The following is a 20,828-nucleotide window of genomic DNA, read 5'->3' on the forward strand; positions in this document are numbered from 1 at the left end:
ATGAAGGTACCAGGATAACCCTATTATTTTGTCAAATCGCCAGCATCTTCAATATGACATGGAGCCGAAAGGGTATAGTCAATCCCTGAAAAGATTAAAATACAGTTACTCTCTCTCTCTCTCTCTCTCTCTCTCTCTCTCTCTCTCTCTCTCTCTCTCGGACACTTACTAACACAGGTTGGGGAGGACTTGATTGCAGTTTTTTTTTAATGGTTCTTGTTAGGGTTTATTATGTGCCAAACACTGTAATAAGTGCTAGGATAGGTAGACAATCAATCAATCAATCATATTTATTGGACGCTTACTGTGTGCAGAGCACTGTACTAAGCACTTGGGAAGTACAAGTTGGCAACATGTAGAGACAGTCCCTACCCAACAGTGGGTGATCTGGTTGTACACAATCCCTGTCCCACATAGGGCTTACAATCTAAGTAGGAGGCACTGAATCATCTCCATTTTGTGGATGCTCTAACTGAAGCACAGAGACGTTAAGTGCCTTGCTGAACATTACAGAGCATGCAAAGTTACAAAGCCAGGATTAGAACCCAAGTCTTCTGACTCTGGGGCCTGTTCTCTTTCCACTCGGTCAGGCTGCTTCTCTTCAAACATTTTGTGAAGACCTACAGAGCAGCAGAAATGTCCAAGCTAGTATGTGCCCAACTGGATCTGCCCTATCTCCCTCCTACCCTCCCTTTCCAAATTAGTAGAGCAAGTCATCTACACACACTGCCTCGAATTCCTCAACTCCAACTCTTTCCTGGACCCCCTCCAATCTGGCTTCCGTCCCCTCAACTCCATCGAAACTGCCCTCTCACAGGTCGCCAATTACCTCCTTCTTGCCAAATCCAGTGGCTCCTACTCTATCTTAATCCTCCTTGACCTCTCAGCTGCCTTTGAAACTGTCGACCATCCCCTTCTCCTCAACGCGTTATCCAACGTTGACTTCATGGACTTTGTCCTCTCCTGGTTCTCCTCTCATCTCTCTGGTCATACATCCTCAGTCTCCTTTGTGGACTTCTCCTCCCTTACTGTAGGGGTTCCTCAAGGGTCAGTTCTTGGTCCCCTTCTGTTCTCCATCTATACTCAGTCCCTTGGTGAACTCATTTGCTCCCACTGCTTCAACTATCACCTCTATGCAGATGACACCCAAATCTACACCTCCTCCCCTGTTCTCTCTCCCTCCCTTCAGGCTTGCATCTCCTCCTGCCTTCAGGACATCTCTACCTGGATATCCTCCCATCACCTAAAACTCAACTTGTCGAAGACTGAGCTCCTTCTCTTCCCTCCCAAACCCTGACCTCTCCCTGACTTTCCCGTCACTGTGGATGTCACTACCGTCCTTCCTGTCTCACAAGCCCACAACATTGGTGACATCCTTGACCCCACTGTCTCATTCACACCACACATCCAATCCATCACCAAAACCTGCCGGTCTCACCTTTACAACATCGCCAAGATCTGCCCTTTCCTCTCCATTCAAACCGATGCCTTGTTGGTACAATCTCTCATCCTATCCTGACTGGATTACTGCATCAGCCTCCTTTCTGATCTCCCATCCTCCTGTCTCTCCCCACTTCAGTCTATACTTCACTGTGCTGCCCAGATTATCTTTCTTCAGAAATGCTCTGGGCATGTCACTCACCTCAAAAATCTCCAGTGGTTGCCCATCAACCTTCACATGAAACAAAAACTCCTCACTCTTGGCTTCAAAGCTCTCCATCAGCTTGCCCCATCCTACCTCACCTCCCTTCTCTCCTTCTCCAGCCCAGGCCAAACACTCCACTCCTCTGCCACTAACCTTCTCACTGTGCCTCGTTCTCTTCTGTTCTGCCATCGACCTCTGGCCCACATCCTACCTCTTGCCTGGAATGCCCTCCCTCCTCACGTCCACCAAACTAGGTCTCTTCCCCTCTACAAAGCCCTACTGAGAGCTCACTTCCTCCAGGAGGTCTTCCCAGACTGAGCCCCGCCTTTTCCTGTGCTCCTCCTCCCCTCCCCATTGTCCCTACTCCTTCCCTCTTCTCGAGCCCCTTCCCCTCCCCACAGTGTTTGTATATATGTGTACGTATTTATTACTCCATTTTAGTAATGATGTGTGTATATATATCTATAATTCTATTTATCTATTTTAATGGTCCTGTCTACTTAGTTTGTTTTATTGTCTGTTTCCCCTTGCTAATAATAATAATAATAATGATGATGGCATTTATTAAGTGCTTACTATGTGCAAAGCACTGTTTTAAGCGTGGGAAGGTTACAAAGTGATCAGGTTGTCCCATGTGGGGCTCACAGTCTTAATCCCCATTTTACAGATGAGGGAACTGAGGCATAGAGAAATTAAGTGACTTACCCAAAGCCGAACAGCTGACAAGTGGCAGAACTGGGATCTGAAACCATGACCTCTGACTCCCAAGCCCGTGAGCTTTCTAGACTGTGAGCCTGTTGTTGGGTAGGGATTGTCTCCATCTGTTGCCAAATTGTACTTTCCAAGTGCTTAGTACAGTGCTCTGTACACAGTAAGTGCTCAATAAATACGATTGAGTGAATGAATGAATGAATCTGCCATGCATGTATTGTTTAACTTACTGAGAAGTTTCACCCAGGTTATCCAAGTGCTAGATATACTTAACATAAAAATTTATACCAGCACATTTGTAACTCAGGTCTAGAACAAAGCCACTTCCCCAGTGGTGAAGTTTTACTCTCTCTAACTCAACTCTGGGGACAACATGCTGGTGAAGAATGGATGACAACAATACATTCAGATGTTCCAAAAGGAGTGTTGGTAAATGTAGACAGACCAAATAAACACTACAAGACTATGCTAAGTGATGATATCAGCTAATGGTAGTAAAGCAGTGTGGCTCAGTGAAAAGAGCCCGGGCTTTGGAGTCAGAGGTCATGGGTTCAAATCACCAAATCACCAAGCTCCACCAATTGTCAGGTGTGTGACTTTGGGCAAGTCACTTAAGTTCTCTTTGCCTCAGTTACCTCATCTGTAAAATGGGGATTTAGACTGTGAGCCCCCCATGGGACAACCTGATCACTTTGTAACCTCTCCAGCATTATTATTATTATTATTATCCATTATTATAATATTAATATTATATAATGTCATTATATAATATTATAATTACTATCCATTATTATTATTAATGGTACTTATGCTACTAAGTGCAGGGTTCAATTCAAAATCATCAGGAGCCACATGGGGCTCACAGTCTAAGTAGGAGGGAGCACAGGTATTGAATCCCCATTTTGCAGTTGAGGTAATTGAGGTACAGCGAAGTGAGGAGGCTTGCCCAAGGTCACACAGCAGTTAAGTGGTGGAGCCAGGATTAGAGCCCAGCTCCTCTAACTCCCAGGCCCATTCTCTTTCCTCAAGATTAGGATGCTTTGCCTAATCTTAAATAATTGATAATCAGATAATCTTGAGTAAACTGGAAAGCAGGAGTCCAGACCAGATTAGCAGTCATTAGAGATGAAGTGGCCTTTTTTGGCGGAATAAGTACAACAAAGTGGTAATGCTGGTGATGGCACAGGTCAGTCAATCATTCAGTTCATCAACGGCATTTTTGGAGGACTGCTCATATAAGAATTCTACAGCCTATAGAAGGAGACAGGCATTAAAATATATAATCTTATATATTTCTCCATCCCCCCCATCTTACCTCCTTCCCTTCCCCACAGCACCTGTATATATGTATATATGTTTGTACATATTTATTACTCTATTTATTTTACTTGTACATATCTATTCTATCTATTTTATTTTGTTAGTATGTTTGGTTTTGTTCTCTTTCTCCCCCTTCTAGACTGTGAGCCCACTGCTGGGTAGGGACTGTCTCTAGATGTTACCAACTTGTACTTCCCAAGTGCTTAGTACAGTGCTCTGCACACAGTAAGCGCTCAATAAATACGATTGATGATGATGATTAAAATAGGTTAGGGATAAGGGAAATAATAGAGTTTAAATATATTTACATAAGTACTACAGAGTTGAGGTGAGTGTCAAAGAGCTTAAGGGACACACAGCTAAATTCATAGTTGGCACAGAAGGGAGGGCAGATAGGGAAAATAAAGTGCTTAATCTGGGAAGGTTTGTAGACTATAAGATCTTTGGTCGGCAGAGATCGTGTCAATTCTAATGTATTTTACTTCTATGTGTGCTTAGTACGGTGCTTTCCCAACAGTAAGTGCTCAATAAATACCATTGATTGATTGATTTCCCTTAACAACTGTGGGAGTTAGTTTCCTGATAGTACCTCCTATTGTTAAGACTAAAAGTCTGTGGAATAGAGGGCGTTGGAACTGACCAGCTTCGACTGGGCCAGATGAAATTCAAGACAGTAGGGGCAACATGTGCAGCTCTGGCAACAGTAAAGTTAAAAACTTACAATGAACTCCCTGTGCAATGAGGATGACCAGCAGACATAGTGACTGAAAAGCCCATTGCTATTCCAGGGAGAGCACAGGATTTGGAGTCAGAGGTCATGGGTTCGAATCCTGGCTCTGCCAATTGTCAGCTGTGTGACTTTGGGCAAGTCACTTCACTTCTCTGGGCCTCAGTGACCTCATCTGTAAAATGGGGATTAAGACTGTGAGCCCCCCGTGGGACAACCTGATCACCTTGTAACCTCCCCACTGCTTAGAACAGTGCTTTGCATATAGTAAGCGCTTAATAAATGCCATTATTATTATTATCCACGGTCATGGAAAACTGTTCACTCAGAAGCTGTGCAACATGGTAGCCAAAATGGTAACAGAAAATTGAGCATGCATTTGCAAGACCATGGCTATGACTTGGAGTCGGCCAAAAAAAACCCATGATCAATCTGTGACATTTATTGAGTGCTAAGTGCTAATCGCTATACTGATTAGTTGAGAGCAGAAAAGAGTTTCCTGCCCTCCTGCGGAAGCAGCGTGGCTCATTAGGAAACAGCACGGGCTTTGGAGTAGAGGTCATGGGTGCAAATCCCGGCTCTGCCAATTGTCAGCTGTGTGACTTTGGGCAAGTCACTTAACTTCTCTGTGCCTCAGTTACCTCATCTGTAAAATGGGGATTAAGACTGTGAGCCCCACGAGGGACAACCTGATCACCGTGTATCCTTCCCAGTGCTTTGAACAGTGCTTTGCACATAGTAAGGGCTTAATAAATGCCATCATTATTATTATTATTATTTGAAAGGAGGACATAGATAACATTATTTACAAATAGTGAAAGCAGGTGGAAGAATTAGAATGAAAAAGAAAGCAGTGCAGGCATTGGAATGAAAACTATGAAAGCTGAAAGTGAGCTAAATGAATTATGTAATGTTCAGATAAATATATGTAATATATAATACATAGAACTAGATCTACATTATATAAGTGGTCAGGGCAGCAATGCAAAACATAAATTCTAAGAGTGGTATTCGGCCAAAGTTACTGGAAAGAGCACCGGCTTGGGAGTCAGAAGGGCCTGGGTTCTAATCCCAGCTCTGCCACTAGTCTGCTAGGTGACCTTGGACAAGTCACTTTTATCTGTGCCTCAGTTATGTCATCTGTAAAATGGGGATTAAGACTGCGTGCTCCAATTGGGACAGAGACTGTGTGCAACCCAATTAGCTTGTATCTACCTCAGGGTTTAGTACAGTGTCCGACACATAGTAAACACCTAACAACGATCATTAAATTCAGGAAAGACTTCTTCAAGGAGGTGGAATTTCAAGGAAGTTTTGAAGATGAAGAAAGCTATGGTCTGGTTGGATTTGTGGGAGTTTTTGGAGAATAAGGGAATAGAATAGGGGAACTGCCACCAGGACAGTCAAGAGTGAGGTAGAGTTAGATAGTGAGCTTTCGAGGAGCAAAAAGTGTAAACTTGAGAGCTTGAAAATAGGAGGTGAAGAGACCTACGATATCTAGACAGTCCGAACTCTCGGGATGTACTATATTCAGGGAGATCTAACTTTTTCTTCTACTGGAACTTGTTAGGAAACTTGAAGTGTTTGGTAATTTCATTTTATCACTGCTTTCCTTTACTGGCTTTAATTATTGATTGTGATAAAGAAGAGATCGATATACTCTGGGGATGGATGATTAAGGGGTTAGAAGTTTTACAGCAAACATGCATAAGAACTACACATAAAATCATCCTATCAAACGTGCCATGGATTTCTAAATGAACTCAGAATGTTTCATTTACCTCCAGACGATTCAGTGCTGTGGTTTTGAGTGCTTTGGACACACTTGAGAAATTCTCTTCCACCAGAGTAAGGTTGAAAACCAGCTTCCTGGAGTTTGAAGTAAGGTTGTGTGCATTGAGCATTTTGCCGTTCAATATGGGTACTTCTTTACCCTTCTCCACAGACCTCAAAAGGATGTTATTTAGTGGTTTACAATTCCCTCTGGAGTCTAGGGGCACTGTGAGTAATGGACCCACGCCAGAGAGGGGACCTAGAGTGTTCTTAAAGCATTTTTAAGGAAAGCTAAAAACAAATATTTTGAAAGAAAAAAGTTCAGCTGTCTTTTCCTGCTTGGATACAGCATAGCAGTTCAAACACAGCTCCGTGTGACTTTCTAGGCTTTTAAAAGGCAGTACTTAGGTTTTCCAGCATTCCCCTTTGTGTTTCAGTAATAATGATGCAAGCAGTTAAAAATGCTCTGAACACGGCAATCTGTGAAATACATTTCTAGATTCTTCAATCAGCAAACCTAACCAATAACTGTTTGGTATTTTTCAGGTTGACCTCCATCAAAACTGTGTTTTTCACAGGATAGAAGATTAAGGAATTAAACAGAAATGAAGGAACACTGCGGCGACCTGAAGGTAAGACTCATAACCTTTCGGCACATGGATGGTGGATTGAGTCATGCAACAGGCTTTTTGGACTGAGTCTCATTAATATGCTTGCTGTAGTGCTTTGACTGGGAGGAAGGGTCTTTTATGTGGTTCTGATCAGGCCTTACTCAACTGAACTTTAAGGAAAACCAAAGGACTGGAGAAGGGCTATTTTCTCATGCAGTAAATGGTGATTTTGTCTAAACAGCCCAATCTATTACAAGGGGATGGCAATTTGGTAGAATGTGAGATTGGGTTCCCAGCCCATACAAAATATAAATCCCCTCACAAGATCTCATCTGGAGAGTTTCCAGTACTCTACCAATCTCTGCTACAGGAGGAGAGTCAAGCAGATAAATATCCAGTCCATTCCTAGCTTGGGCAGTGGCTTGTGAGTGGAAGACAACGTGCTACACATCAAAACTCACCTGTGCTGGGAAATTGCAGCATGGAAGAGAGTTAAGGGCAGAGATTCAAGTTTACTGCTTGGAAGAAGGCAGTGGTAAACCATTTCCACATTTTTATCAAGAAAACTCTATGGACACACTACCAGAACGATTGCAGATGGAGGTGGGATGTTCTGGGAGAGATGTGTCCATGGAGTCAGTATGGGTCAGAAATGGCTCTACAGCATAAGACAAGACAATACAACATATAAATATCATGTGATGCTTTCGCACGAATTGCTATCTGAATCATATGCTGCCTGAAAATCTGCAGCATCCTAGCAGTGACCGGAAGAGATGCTGTTGCTGCTTAACAGGTTTTCCACCCACTCTATGACAACCTGCAAAATGGTGTACAAAAGGATGTAAGCTTAGGAATGATTTTGGCTCACTTTCAGTTGTGTAATTACCTTACCCCGAACCTGAAATTCTCCCTGAAATTTTAGCTGTAGAGGTAACGTTCCAGATCCCTTTGCAAAGGTTGCTGTGCTCTGGAGCGGATACCAAGTGGCTGTCATATCACACACAGGAGGTAACTGGATGTCAAGCTTTGGGTGAGTGATGCCTGTAGATACAACTTGTAAAGCCTTTTAAGCTTCAACTGCATGAAAGGCAGTCTATAAGGCAGGATTCAAGATCAGCAGAGGTTGAATGAACATCGTGTTTATTTCACTAAATGCAGACAAGAGCAGATAAACTGTATACTTTGGATTTTTTTCAAATGTAAATAGGATGACTGCAGGTCTCAGTTTAGTCAAGAAAATCCTGGTTGTTACCACCTGTTGTATAACTCATACCATTACTGGGTCACATCAATACTGACTTGCAATTTTCAGATTCAGATTCACTCACACTCTCTCTGGCTGGAGATTATTGTGGGCTAGACTCCTTCTCTTGTTTTTCTCTGACTCAGGGGTCCAGTAGGAAAACCCACGGTCAAAAAAGTAGTAACCTTTTGATTTCCAATATCTCCAGAAACATTAGTGGGGAAGAAGGTGTCCACTTATTCTGCGTACTTTAGTCTCCCAAGTGCTTTGTGCAGTGCTTTACACATAGTAAGTGCTCAATAAATACCACTGATTGATTGATTAATCCAGTCCAGCATTTTATCTCTAGCTGGCCACAGAATGAAGAGTGGGATAATTGCCTTAGAATGCACATTAAAAAGACACACTAGCTAACCTCCCAACCCTTTCTTCTAATAACACATTATGAAGGGCTCATCCATTAATTGATCCAAATCCCTTTTAAACTGATTAATATTTTCAGACTGTACGTACGTATCGTTGTCCTTCATATTCAAAGAATAATGATAATGATGGTATTTGTTAAGCACTTACGATGGAAAAAGCCTGGGCTTAGGAGTCAGAGGTTGCGGGTTCTAATCCCGACTCTGCCACTTGTCAGCTGTGTGACTTTGGGCAAGTCACTTAACTTCTCAGTGCCTCAGTTTTCCTCACTTGTAAAATGGGCATGAAGACTGTTAACCCCACAGGGGACAACCTGATGACCCTGTATCTCCCCCAGTGCTTAGAACAGTGCTCAGGACATAGTAAGCACTTAACAAATACCAACATTATTACTATTATTATTATTATTATTATTATTATTATTATTATTATTATTATTATTAGCCAGGTACTGTACTAACTGCTGGGGTGAATACTAGCAAACCCGCCTTTTCTTTTCCTGTCATACTGCTAATAAGTTAATACAGTCACTCATCCTATCCCACCTGGATTACTGCTTCAGCCTTCTTGCTCACCTCCCAGCCTCCTGTCTCTGCCGACTCCAGTCCATACTTCACGATACTGGCCAGATAATTTTTCTACAGAAATGTTCAGGACAGGTCACCTTGCTCCTCACAAAACTTCAGTGGTTGTTCATCAACTTTTATATCGAACAAAAGCTCCTCTCCATTGACTTTAAAACACTCCATCACCTTGCCCCCTCCTACCTCACCTTGCCTCTGTCCTTCTACAACCCAGCCCTAACACTTCTCTCCTCTAGTTCTAACCTACTCACAGTGTCTTGACCTCACCTATCTTGCAGTCAACCCCTAGACCAAGACTGAACTCCTTATCTTCCCTTCCAGCCCTGGCCTCTCCCTGACTTTCCCATCACTGTAGACGGCAGTACCATCCTTCCCGTCTCACAAGCCCTCAACCCTGGTGTCATCCTCGACTCCGCTCTCTCGTTCACCCCTAACATCCAATCTGTCACCAAAAACTGCCGCTCTCACCACCGCAACATTGCCAAGATCCACCCTTTCCTCTCCATCCAAACCGCTACCTGGTTGGGTCAATCTCTCATCTTATCCCTACTGGATTGCTGCATCAGCCTCCTCTCTGATCTCCCATCCTCCTGTCTCTCCCCACTTCAGTCTATACTTCACGCTGCTGCCCGGATCATCTTTGTGCAGAACCACTGTGGGCATGTGTCTCGAGGTGATCCTTGGGTACTGGCCATCTCAAGGTCAAAAGCTATCTCGTGACCACCTGAGCCAGGAGGCGGAACTCGGAAGTGAGGGTGGGATACCGCTCCCACGACCAAATCTGCTAGATTGACAGCCCAAGCCGGGAATACAGAGGGCGTCCCTCGCCCCCGTGCCAATCAAATTAGGTATGGAGGAGGGGGGAGGGAAGAGATTGGATAGACTGAGGCCTGAAGCTGGAATGGCCTAGGGGCACAGGCAATAAATACCTGTCGCCTCTGACCTTCAGGGTCAGAACACCAGGACATGCAGCAGTAGCCGCCCACGTGTCTCTCCCTGCCCAGAAGGCCAGATGCCCGCTGTACAACCAGAACCAACACACTGAAGCAAGGGCCGTGGGGCGGGTGAGTGTCTCGTGGGTGGGACCCAGGTACCCTGCTGCTGATGGGAATCATGAGTGGATTCCTCCCATGTAGGGAGAGCACACTGTGAGAGCTAGCCGCCCACCATGTGCGCGGGTAATGGAATGAATTCTTCCCATGTGGGAAAGTAAGTGGATTCTTCCCGAGTGGGAAGTGCACATGGGTGAGAGCTAGCTGCCTTACCCATGCACGATTAACGTATGATTGTGTTCCTCCCGTGTAGGGAAGCCCTAATATTGCTAATTGATTATATTCATCCCGAAAGGGAAGTTCAATCCATTGCGCCTAAACAATTACATAAAATCAATTCACCTCGTGGAATAAATTTTAAATAAAACTCAGGCTTTCCATCCCCGGCCTCTCTCTCTCTCTCTCTCTCTCTCTCTCTCTTGCCTCGCCGACCACTGAACTAACCCATGCCCGGACGACGGGTGACAGCACGTTACTCCCCTCCGCAAAAATCTCCAGTGGCTGCCAGTCAACCTTCTCATCAAGCAAAAACTCCTCACTCTCGGCTTCAAGGCTGTCCATCACCTTGCCCCCTCCTCCCTCATCTCCCTTCTCTCCTTCTCCAGCCCAGCCCGCACCCTCCACTCCTCTGCCGCTAACCTCCTCACCGTTAGGCCTCATTCTCACCTGTCCTGCCGTCGACCCCCAGCCCACGTCCTCCCCCTGGCCTGGAATGCCCTCCCTCCACACATCCGCCAAGCTAGCTCTCTTCCTCCCTTCAAAGCCCTACTGAGAGCTCACCTCCTCCAGGAGGCCTTCCCAGACTGAGCCCTCCTTTTTCTCTCCTTCTCCCAATCCCCCCGTCCTACCTCCTTCCCCTCCCCACATCATCATCAATCGTATTTATTGAGCGCTTACTATGTGCAGAGCACTGTACTAAGCACCTGGGGAGTACAAGTTGGCAACATAGAGACAATCCCTACCTAACAACAGGCTCACAGTCTAGAGGGGGGAGACAGACAACAAAACAAAACATGTGGACAGGTGTCAAGCCATCAGAATAAATAGAAGTAAAGCTAGATGCACATCTTTAAGAAAATAATTAGAATAGTAAATATGTACAAGTAAAATAAATAGAGTAATAAATCTGTACAAACATATATACAGGTGCTGTGGAGAGGGGAAGGAGGTAGGGTGGGGGTGATGGGGAAGGGGAGAGGAAAGAGGGGGCTCAGTCAGGCCCCTGTTCTTTCCATTAGGCCAAGCTGCTTCTCAGAAGACACCATTGACAGTAAAATTTACTTTTGAGTGTGCAGGTAGCCCAATAGACAATGCAGGTTCCACACTCCAGGCCACACTGGGCACACAATGTTGCTCTACTTAATGCTTATAGTGCCTACTGCTGTTTTCTCATTTCACTCCTTGTCTTTCTTTCCCTATGAAGCTTTTACTGAAAAAGTTCTATTCTCTTCTTGATGAAAGTACACTTTTCTGGTCTATCTTCAGCCAATTATGCCCAATTTTCACCAGGGATTCAGCATTATCAGAGAGCTTGTTTTAATGGGTCCTTAAAATCCTTCCTCTGCCCTCCTTGCTATCTGTTTTCCAATTTCAGCTCTTGGGAATGCTGCATGGGAATTCAGCAGACCTTTGGGTATTCCACTATTGTTCATTCACTGCACATATCCCACCAGCAAGGCAGTATAAAAGTGAGCATAGAACTTTCATTTTCTTACTATAGACTGAGGAAATTATTTTTGTTGTTTTATTGTTGTTGGTGTTGCTGCTGCTGCTGTTGTTACCTCCCACCTTCAATATGCAGTGGATGCTGGGAGATATGGTGAATGATGATCCTGAGTTTTCCCAGTCCCCACTTTTCATTATTTAGTAAACTTCAAATCATGTTCCTTTCAACCACACTTTTAAATCAATCAATCAATCAAGTTTATTAAGTAATGATTTTGTACAGCACACTTTACTAAGGGTTTGGGAAAGTACAATTTAACAGAGATGGTAGAAGTGTTATCTGCCCAGCAGGCACATACAGTCTATAGGGGGATATAGGTATCAAAAGAAATTATGAGTATATACATCATGATACCGATATTTCAGACCAAATGTCCTGGAATTGGAACTTTGAAGGCTAAACAGGTTAGTCTATGTTCAATTGCACTAAATAGTAGTATTTCAAACACTTATTGAGAAACCACTTGGTTTATTGTATTTGGCAATTTGGAAGGACATTCAGACTGATGAAGTGACACATTCCCTGTCCACGAGGAACTTATGCTCTAATTACATCAAAATTGGGAATCAATATCAACAGTTCTTCCTCACTTTCTGCTCGGATTGCCACACCCAAGCTACAGAATACTAAATTAGTCCTTAGTGTAAATCTTATATCATCCTCAAATTTGCTTTTCAGAATTTAATCAGTGGTATCTATTGAGTGCTTACTTTCTGCGGTACACTCTACTGAGCACTTGGGAGAGTAGAACAATAAACTCAATAAGAAATTCCAGAATCCTGGGAGACTTTAGCCCAATATTCTTGTGACCCTCCTCCCTTCATTCTCAAGGACATTGAAAGACAAAGCAAACACGCAGAAGCTGGGGATAGTGCTGTGGTGAACCATTTTCAACGGATATTATGTGGCTAAAATGTATGTCAGCCCAATTCTAGAGTGGAAATTGTAAATAGTTCATGTACACAGTTGTAGAAATATTATACTATATTAACCCTGAAGTTGATGACTACTGCTATTACACCTGAGAATTTGAAATGCTGCCTAAATGTTGAGTTCTATTTGGCAGGTTTTGTTTATTGGATCCAATTTAGGTGCCAGAACCACGGAACAGTCAACTTCTTAAATGTGTCTGTGGGGAAATATGATGTGATGGTGCTGCTCTCAAAAAATAACTCTTTTCTCCATTAGTTAATTAGGCAGCTTTGGGGAAAATGTGGGGAATAACATTAAGATCTCTGTGAGATCTTTGCTATAATCAGTGGTTTGGGATTTCAACATTTTCTCAGAAAGTGCAGTCGCTCAGAGAAGTTTAATCAGTGCTTATTTATTGTACAGCACTAGGCTGACTATACTGGGTTCATTAGACTGACGATATGCCCCAGTTAAGCTAGGATAGTCACATTTTTTTTAATAGTTGTCCTACACAATTTTAGTCTAACTTGAGGCTGTCTTCAGACTGGGACTTCCTCACCTCAATGCAATGCGGAAAGTGCAAATTGCAAAGTGGAATTTGCTATCCACTTCCAAATCCAAATGGAAACTAAGAAAGGACACTACTTTTCTTGTAGGAGAGAAGCAACTTTGTTTCCCATTTAAGAATCAGTTGATCTTCCTCCTGGAGCAGTCTTTCAGTTACCACAGAATTAGCAAAAATTATGGTGATATTCTCTATAGTAAAGAGGGAAACAAACACTTTGTCACCCTGCATTTACTCTCTCTGATCCATCAGCTGTTTGATTGATGTTTTGTGCTCTCAGAGATTCCCAGGCAGTATTGAGGATGGCTGGGCTGGGTTGAAAGAATACATGTGAAATTTTGTCTATGGAGCACAACAGGCCAAATGGCACTGTGCCTCGTGCTTCAACTTGTGGGCAAGAACTAGTGGTGTTTGCTTCTAACAGTATTAATTTTTCTTGTATCCAATTTGGGATTAGCACTAAAAATTGTCTAGTGAAAATCTGGGCAACAACATGTTGTTTCCACTATAAATACTTAAATAATGTATCTGCTCAGTTCAGAGAGAATCCATTATGACAAGCTGAAGCCTGACTTTAGGCATTGCGAGGTAGGGTTAATATATGTTCATTCACTCATTCAATCATATTTATTGAGCACTTACTGTGTGCAGAGCACTGTACTAAGCGCTTGGGAAGTACAAGTTGGCAACATCTAGAGACTGTCTGTACCCAACAGTGGGCTCACAGTCTAGAAATATACATATATATGTATATTACAATGTATATTACATACATTACATTACAATGTATATATGTATATTACAAATCCATATATTATATTACAATGTCACAGTGCTTAAATATATATATATATATATTGTTAATGGCATTTGCTAAGCAATTAGTATAATAATAATAATGGCATTTATTAAGCAATTACTATGTGCAAAGCACTGTTCTAAGCACTGGGGGGGATACAAGGTGATCAGGTTGCCCAACGTGCAGCTCACAGTCTTAATCCCCATTTTACAGATGAGGTCACTGAGGCTCAGAGAGGTTAAGTGACTTGCCCCAGGTCACAGAGCAGGCATTCATTCATTCATCCAATCGTAGTCATTAAGCACTTACTGCGTGCTTCCCAAGTGCTTAGTACAGTGCTCTGCACACAGTAAGCATTCAATAAATACGATTGATTGATTGATTGATTGATTAGCAGGGCCTTGCTGGCATGTAAGATCAAGGAAACTGTATGATAATTGTCACATTTAGTTGTATCTCCTTTCTTCAGTATTGGAACATGAACGGATCTCTTCCAATCAGATGGCCATTGAGTGGTTAGCCATACCTGTTGACATAATTTGGTAAGGACTTCATTCATTCAATCATATTTATTGAGCACTTACTGTGTGCAGAGCACTGTACTAAGTGCTTGGACTTAAACCTATTCTTCTTCAGCTGCCTAAAACACCTCAACAGGAAACCTATCAAAGCCATGTTTCTAATTTTTGGCAAGACAGTGTAAAGCTGATCTAACTGCACTTTCCATGATAAGTGACTCTAATCCAAAAGGAGCTTCTTCATATACTTCTTGTATATTGCTATCTGTCTGGTATAGTTTCTTTGTGTATTCTTTCCATCTTTGATTCCACTATTATCATTGATCATCAGTCCATCTTTGCTTTTGGCAAAGCCAATCCAGGGACAAAATGTTCCCTTAATTTCCTGAAAAGTGATCTTGTCCACCCACATTTGTTATTGACTTCCATTTTTTTACATATGCTTTTAGAATATTCCTTTTTGTCCTTCCTGGTAGAGACCTGAAATTCTCAGCTCAGTTTTTAACCAGGTTCTTTTGTCCTCTGATTTTTCTTCCTTCCTTTTATTGGCTACTTCCAGAGCTAAGTTTGACATCCATTTTGGCTCTTTCTTCTTCATGACCTTTTTGCAATATCATGTCACTTTCTTCCTTGATGACATTTTTAATCTGTCCACATTTTCTCTGGTTCCTTGTCTGTGAGATTAAGTGCCTCAAATCTATTTTTTTACATGATCCTTAAATTCAGGAGGAATATTTGTCAGGACATATTTGGGCAGCTGTAAGGGCTTGATTGATCTTTCTAAGTTTTAGCCAGAGTTTGCACATCAACAGCTCATGAACTGTTCCACAGTCAGCTCCAGGCCATGTTTCTTGCTGCCAAAATAGAACTCCTCTATCTCTTTCTACAAATAATATAGTCTATTTGATTTCGATATAGTCCCATCTAGTGAAATCCATGTGTACAGTCATCTTTTAGGTTGGATAAAGAAGGTGTTGGCAATAAAAAAGTGATTTGAGTCGCAGAAATCCATGTTGGTATTTTCAGATTATCAGGTCAGCCTTAGTCCCCTTCCCACATAGGGCTCACAGTCTAAGTTCAAGGGGGAACAGACATTGAATCTCCATTTTACAGATGAGAAATTGAGAAGTTGAGTGCCTTGCCCAGGGTTACACAACAGGCAAATGGCAGAGCAGGTCTCCTAAATCCCAGGCTTCTGCTCTTTCCACTAGACCTCACTGCTTCTATGGGTCATGTGGGATAGGGACTGTGTCCAACCCAATTATCTACCCCAGCACTTAAAACAGTGCCTGGCATATAGTAAGCACTTAGAGAATATGATTAAAGAAAATGACTCACTGCAAAGTCCTCAGGTCTCAAGCCTGAGTCTCATCCAATTGGGAGATTCCATATCCATCCTCATCATCCTTCCCTCTCTAAATCAATTCAATTCTTTTTAACCTTTCCTCCTTCTTTTATCTGAATCGTCTCCTATTTCTTACTAGCTTTACCAAAACAGTACACTGGAAAGATGGCTTCCCAGCTCTTGCGTATCGTACTATCAGAATACATCCAAGGATCCTAGTGACCTTTCTAGTAATGGCACTGCATTAGTGTCTTTCTGCATTACTCCTTTACTGCCTCATTTATAATCAAGTTGTAGTTTACTGTGATCTCCAGCACTTCTCTGTGTTAGATCATTTGTATCTAGTCAATCTGGAATTAGTTTTTTAATCTGTAAGCATCTTACACTGCAGTTGCTCTTGACATATTGAGACCATGGTTTAATATATCAAAGTCATTTCAAATTTTGGTATTGCTTTCTGCTATTAACAGCCCTATGGGATTCGAGCTGGGGAGGTAACAAGGTGAGCAGGTTGTCCCACGGGGTGCTCACAGCCTTCATCCCCATTTTACAGATTAGGTAACTGAAGCACAGAGAAGTTAAGTGACTTGCCCAAAGTCACACAGCTGACAAGTGGCAGAGCTGGGATTTGAACCCATGACTTCCAACTCCAAAGCCCGGGCTCTTTACCACTGAGCCACGCTGCTTCTCTTTTAATATTCTCTAATATTTCCTTCACTTTTCAAATCTTGGTTGGGTGGCCCATAAGCACTCCTAATATGATGTATTTGTTTAAGTTTGGAATGTCTATTCAAAATATTCCATGGTTTGTCTGTAAAGATTTTAAGGTTATTTTGATTTATGATGTCCCTCACATTAAAGTGTGAGTCCATTGTTAGGTAGGGACTGTCTCTATATGTTGCCGATTTGTACTTCCCAAGCGCTTAGTACAGTGCTCTGTACACAGTAAGCACTCAATAAATATGATTGAATAAGTGAATGACTTGAATGTGTTCTTTCTTAGAACAGCGCTTAACAAATACCATATTATTATTCCAGGCCTCCTAGGCAGACTTCTATTCTGGTGGTCAATATTTCACAAGGCTAGCCTTCCATCTCACATCTGGGCTTCAGTCTTACATCCTTACCTGCATTCCTGAAATCTTCCTTACATCCTTAAGTAAACCTGGTTTTCAGCCTTACATCCTTTGATATTCTCTACCTTTTACAAGTTCCACTACGGAATAAACCTACATTCCCACTCATTCATTCAGTCATATTTACTGAGCACTTACTGTTTGCAGAGCACTGTCAAAGGGCTTGGGAGAGTACAACAATAAAGAGATACACTCCCTGCACAAAATGAGTTTACAGTTTAGAGGCAGGGAAACAGATATTAATATAAATAAATGAATTACAGATATGTATGTAAGTGCTGTGGTGCTGGGAGAGGGGAAGAACAAAGACAGCAAGTCAGGGCGATGCAGAAGGGAGTGGGGGAAGAGGAAAGCAGGGGCTTAGGAAAGACCTCTTGGAGGAAATATGCCCTCACTAAGCGTTTGAAGGGGGAGAGTAAATTTCTGTTGGATTTAAGGAGGAGGGTGTCCCAGGCCAAAGCAGGATATGGGCGAGGGGTCAGTGGCAAGACAGATGAGATTGTCACAGTAAGAATGTTAGCATTAGAAGACCGAAGAGTGTGGGCTGGGTTGTATAGGAGAGTAGCAAGGTGAGGGCAAGGTGGTGGAGTGCTTTAAAGCCAAAGGTGAGGAGTTTTTGTTTGATGTAGAGGTAGACGGGCAGCCATTGGAGTTTTTTGAGGAGTAGGGAAACATGTCCTGAATGTTTCTATAGAAAAATGATCCAGGCAGCAGAGTGAAGTATGGACTAGAGTGGGGCGAGACAAAACTCTGAGAGGTCAGAAAGGAGGCCGATAATAATAATAATAATAATAATAATAATAATAATAATAATGGCATTTACTAAGCACTTACTATGTGCAAACACTGTAATAAGCACTGGGGAGATTAAACGGAGATCAGTTTGTCCCATGGGGGGCTCACAGTCTTAATCCCCATTTTACAGATGAGGGAACTGAGGCCCAGAGAAGTTAAGTGACTTGCCCAAAGTCACACAGCTGACAATTGGCAGAGCCGGGATTCAAACCCATGACCCTGACTCCAAAGCCCGGGCTTTTTCCACTGAGCCATGCTGCTTCTCGATGCAGTAATCTAGGTGGGATAAGATGAGTGATTGTATTAACGTGGTAGCAGTTTGGACAGAGAGGAAATTGAGGATTTTGGCAATGTTGTGAAGGTGGGACCAACAGAATTTAGTGATGGATTGAATATGTGGGTTGAATGACAGAGAGGAGTTAAGGATAACACCAAGGTTACAGACTTTTGAGACAGGAAATATTATACTAATACTAATAATGGTAATCATTAAGCACTTACCATGTGCCAAGCACTGTTCTAAGCACTGGGTAGATACAAGGTAGTCAGGTTGTCCCACATGGGGCTCACAGTCTTAATCTTAATCCCCATTTTACAGATGAGGTTAACTGAGGTACAGAAAAGTTAAATGACTTGCCCAAAGTCAAACAGCTGATAGATGGTGGAGCCAGGATTAAAAGTCATGACCTCTGACACCCAAGCCAGTGTTCTTTCCACTAAGCCAAGCTGGATGGTGGTGCCATTTACAGTTTTGGGAAAGGCAGCAATGGGACAGGGTTTTGGTGGGAATAGGAGGAGTTCTGTTTTGGACATGTTAAGCTTGAGGCGATGGGAGGACAGCCTGGTAGAGATATCTTGAAGGCAGAAGGAAATGCGAGACTGCAGAGAGGGCGAGAGATCAGGGATAGAGAGGCAGATTTGGGTATCATCCTCATATAGGTGGTAGTTAAATCCACATCATCGAATGAGTTTTCCAAGGGAGTGGGTATAGATGGGAAATATAAAGGGACCTAGAACTGAACCTTGAGGGACCCCTATGGCTAGGGGATTGCAGGGGGGAGAGGAACCCATGAAGGAGTCTGAGAGTGAACAGCCAGAGAGACAAGAGAAGAACATGGAGAGGATACAGTCAGGGAAACCAAGGTTGGATAATGTTTCCAGAAGGCCGTGGTCGAAGGTGTCGAAGGCAGTTGAGCAGTCAAGGAGGATTAGGGTGGAGGAGATGCCGTTGGATTTGGAAAGATGGAGATCATTGGTGACCTTTGAGAGGGCAATTTCTGTGGAGCAAAGGGGACAGAAGCCAGATTGGAAGGGGTCAAGGAGAGAACTGAAGGAGAGGAATTTGAGACAGCAGGTGTAGACAAATCACTCAAGGAGTTTGGAGAGGAATTCATTCATTCAATCATATTTATTGAGAGCTTACTGTGTGCAGAGCACTGTACTAAATGTTTGGGAAGTACAAGTTGGCAACATATAGAGATGGTCCCTACCCAACAGCGGGCTCACAGTCTAGAAGGGGGAGACAGAGAACAAAACAAAACATATTAACAAAATAAAATAAGTAGAATAAATATGTACAAATAAAATAGTGTAATAAATACGTACAAACATATATACATATATACAGGTGCTGTGGGGAGGGGAACGAGGTAAGGTGGGGAGAATGGGGAGGGGGAGGAAGAGGAGAGGAAGGAGGGGGCTCAGTCTGGGAAGGAATGGTAGGAAGGAGATGGGGTGATAACTGAAGGGAGTCATGGGGTCAAGGGAGGGATTTTTTAAGATAGGGGAAACATAGGAATGCTTGAAAGCAATGGGGAAGAAACCATTGGAGAGCAAACAGCTGAAGGTTAGGGAGAGAATAAAGGAGGGGGCAAGTGTTTTGATAATGTAAAAAGGAATGGGGTCAGATGTGCAGCTGGACCTGCCCCCACCTAAACTATCAACTTCCCCCCATACCTGACCATTGACAGAGAACTGCATAGACAGCCCAGGGTCTACCAAAGGCCAATGAGAACTAGTGTTGGGGTAGTGGAAAGTCTTCAAGAGTGGGAACCAAGAGACCTGAGTTCTAATTCTGGTCCCACCGCTTTTCTGCTGTTTGACCTTTAGCAAGTCATTTAATAATAATAATAATGGTTTTGTGCTTCAGTTCTTAATCCTTAAAATGAGGACAAGATCCTGCTCTCCCTGTCTCTCAGATGGTGATCCCCATATGCGACTAGGACGGTGTCCAACATGGTTAGTTTGTATATGTCTTAGTGTTTAACACTTGATGTCTAGTAAGCACTTAGTATATATATATATATATACCATAATTATTGCTGTTACCTCCAAAAGGGTGATTTCATCAAAGTTTTTCCTAGACCCATCTAATTAAGCCATACCCTTTCCTGAGAGTCCAGGTGCAGAGTGGGCATGGGAGACAGGAGACCTGGGGTTCTAATTCCAGGTATGTTATTGAGTGCTGGTTGATTTTACGCAGGACATTTAATCTCTCTGGGTCTCAGTTTGCTTAATTTTAAAATGGAGATAAAATACCGGCTCTGACTACTTATTAGATTGTAGGCCTTGTGTTGGACTATCAGAGACTATCTGAATGAATACTTTGACTCTAGTATCTACCCATAAATAGGAAATAAAATAATTATGAAAGGCATATATCCGACAAAGAGTATAAAAGAGGAGGGGGTTTGAACTGATTAGTCAATTCACTCATTACATGGATGATTTGATGCCCACATTTAATTGCAAGCCCCCCAAATTTCCATGTTGTACTATTTTCTGACACTGATTAAGCTAATTTTCACAAGATCTGTGCCAAATTTAAAGAGCTTGTTATCCTGACTGCTCAGGGATAATTAGATCAAGATTCAAGCAATTTGCTATAACCCTGAACTCAAATAATCCTTCATATGTGTCTTTGCTTGCTCTGACTTTAAA

The sequence above is a fragment of the Tachyglossus aculeatus genome, chromosome 4 (assembly GCF_015852505.1).
Source record: "Tachyglossus aculeatus isolate mTacAcu1 chromosome 4, mTacAcu1.pri, whole genome shotgun sequence".
NCBI lineage: Eukaryota > Metazoa > Chordata > Mammalia > Monotremata > Tachyglossidae > Tachyglossus > Tachyglossus aculeatus.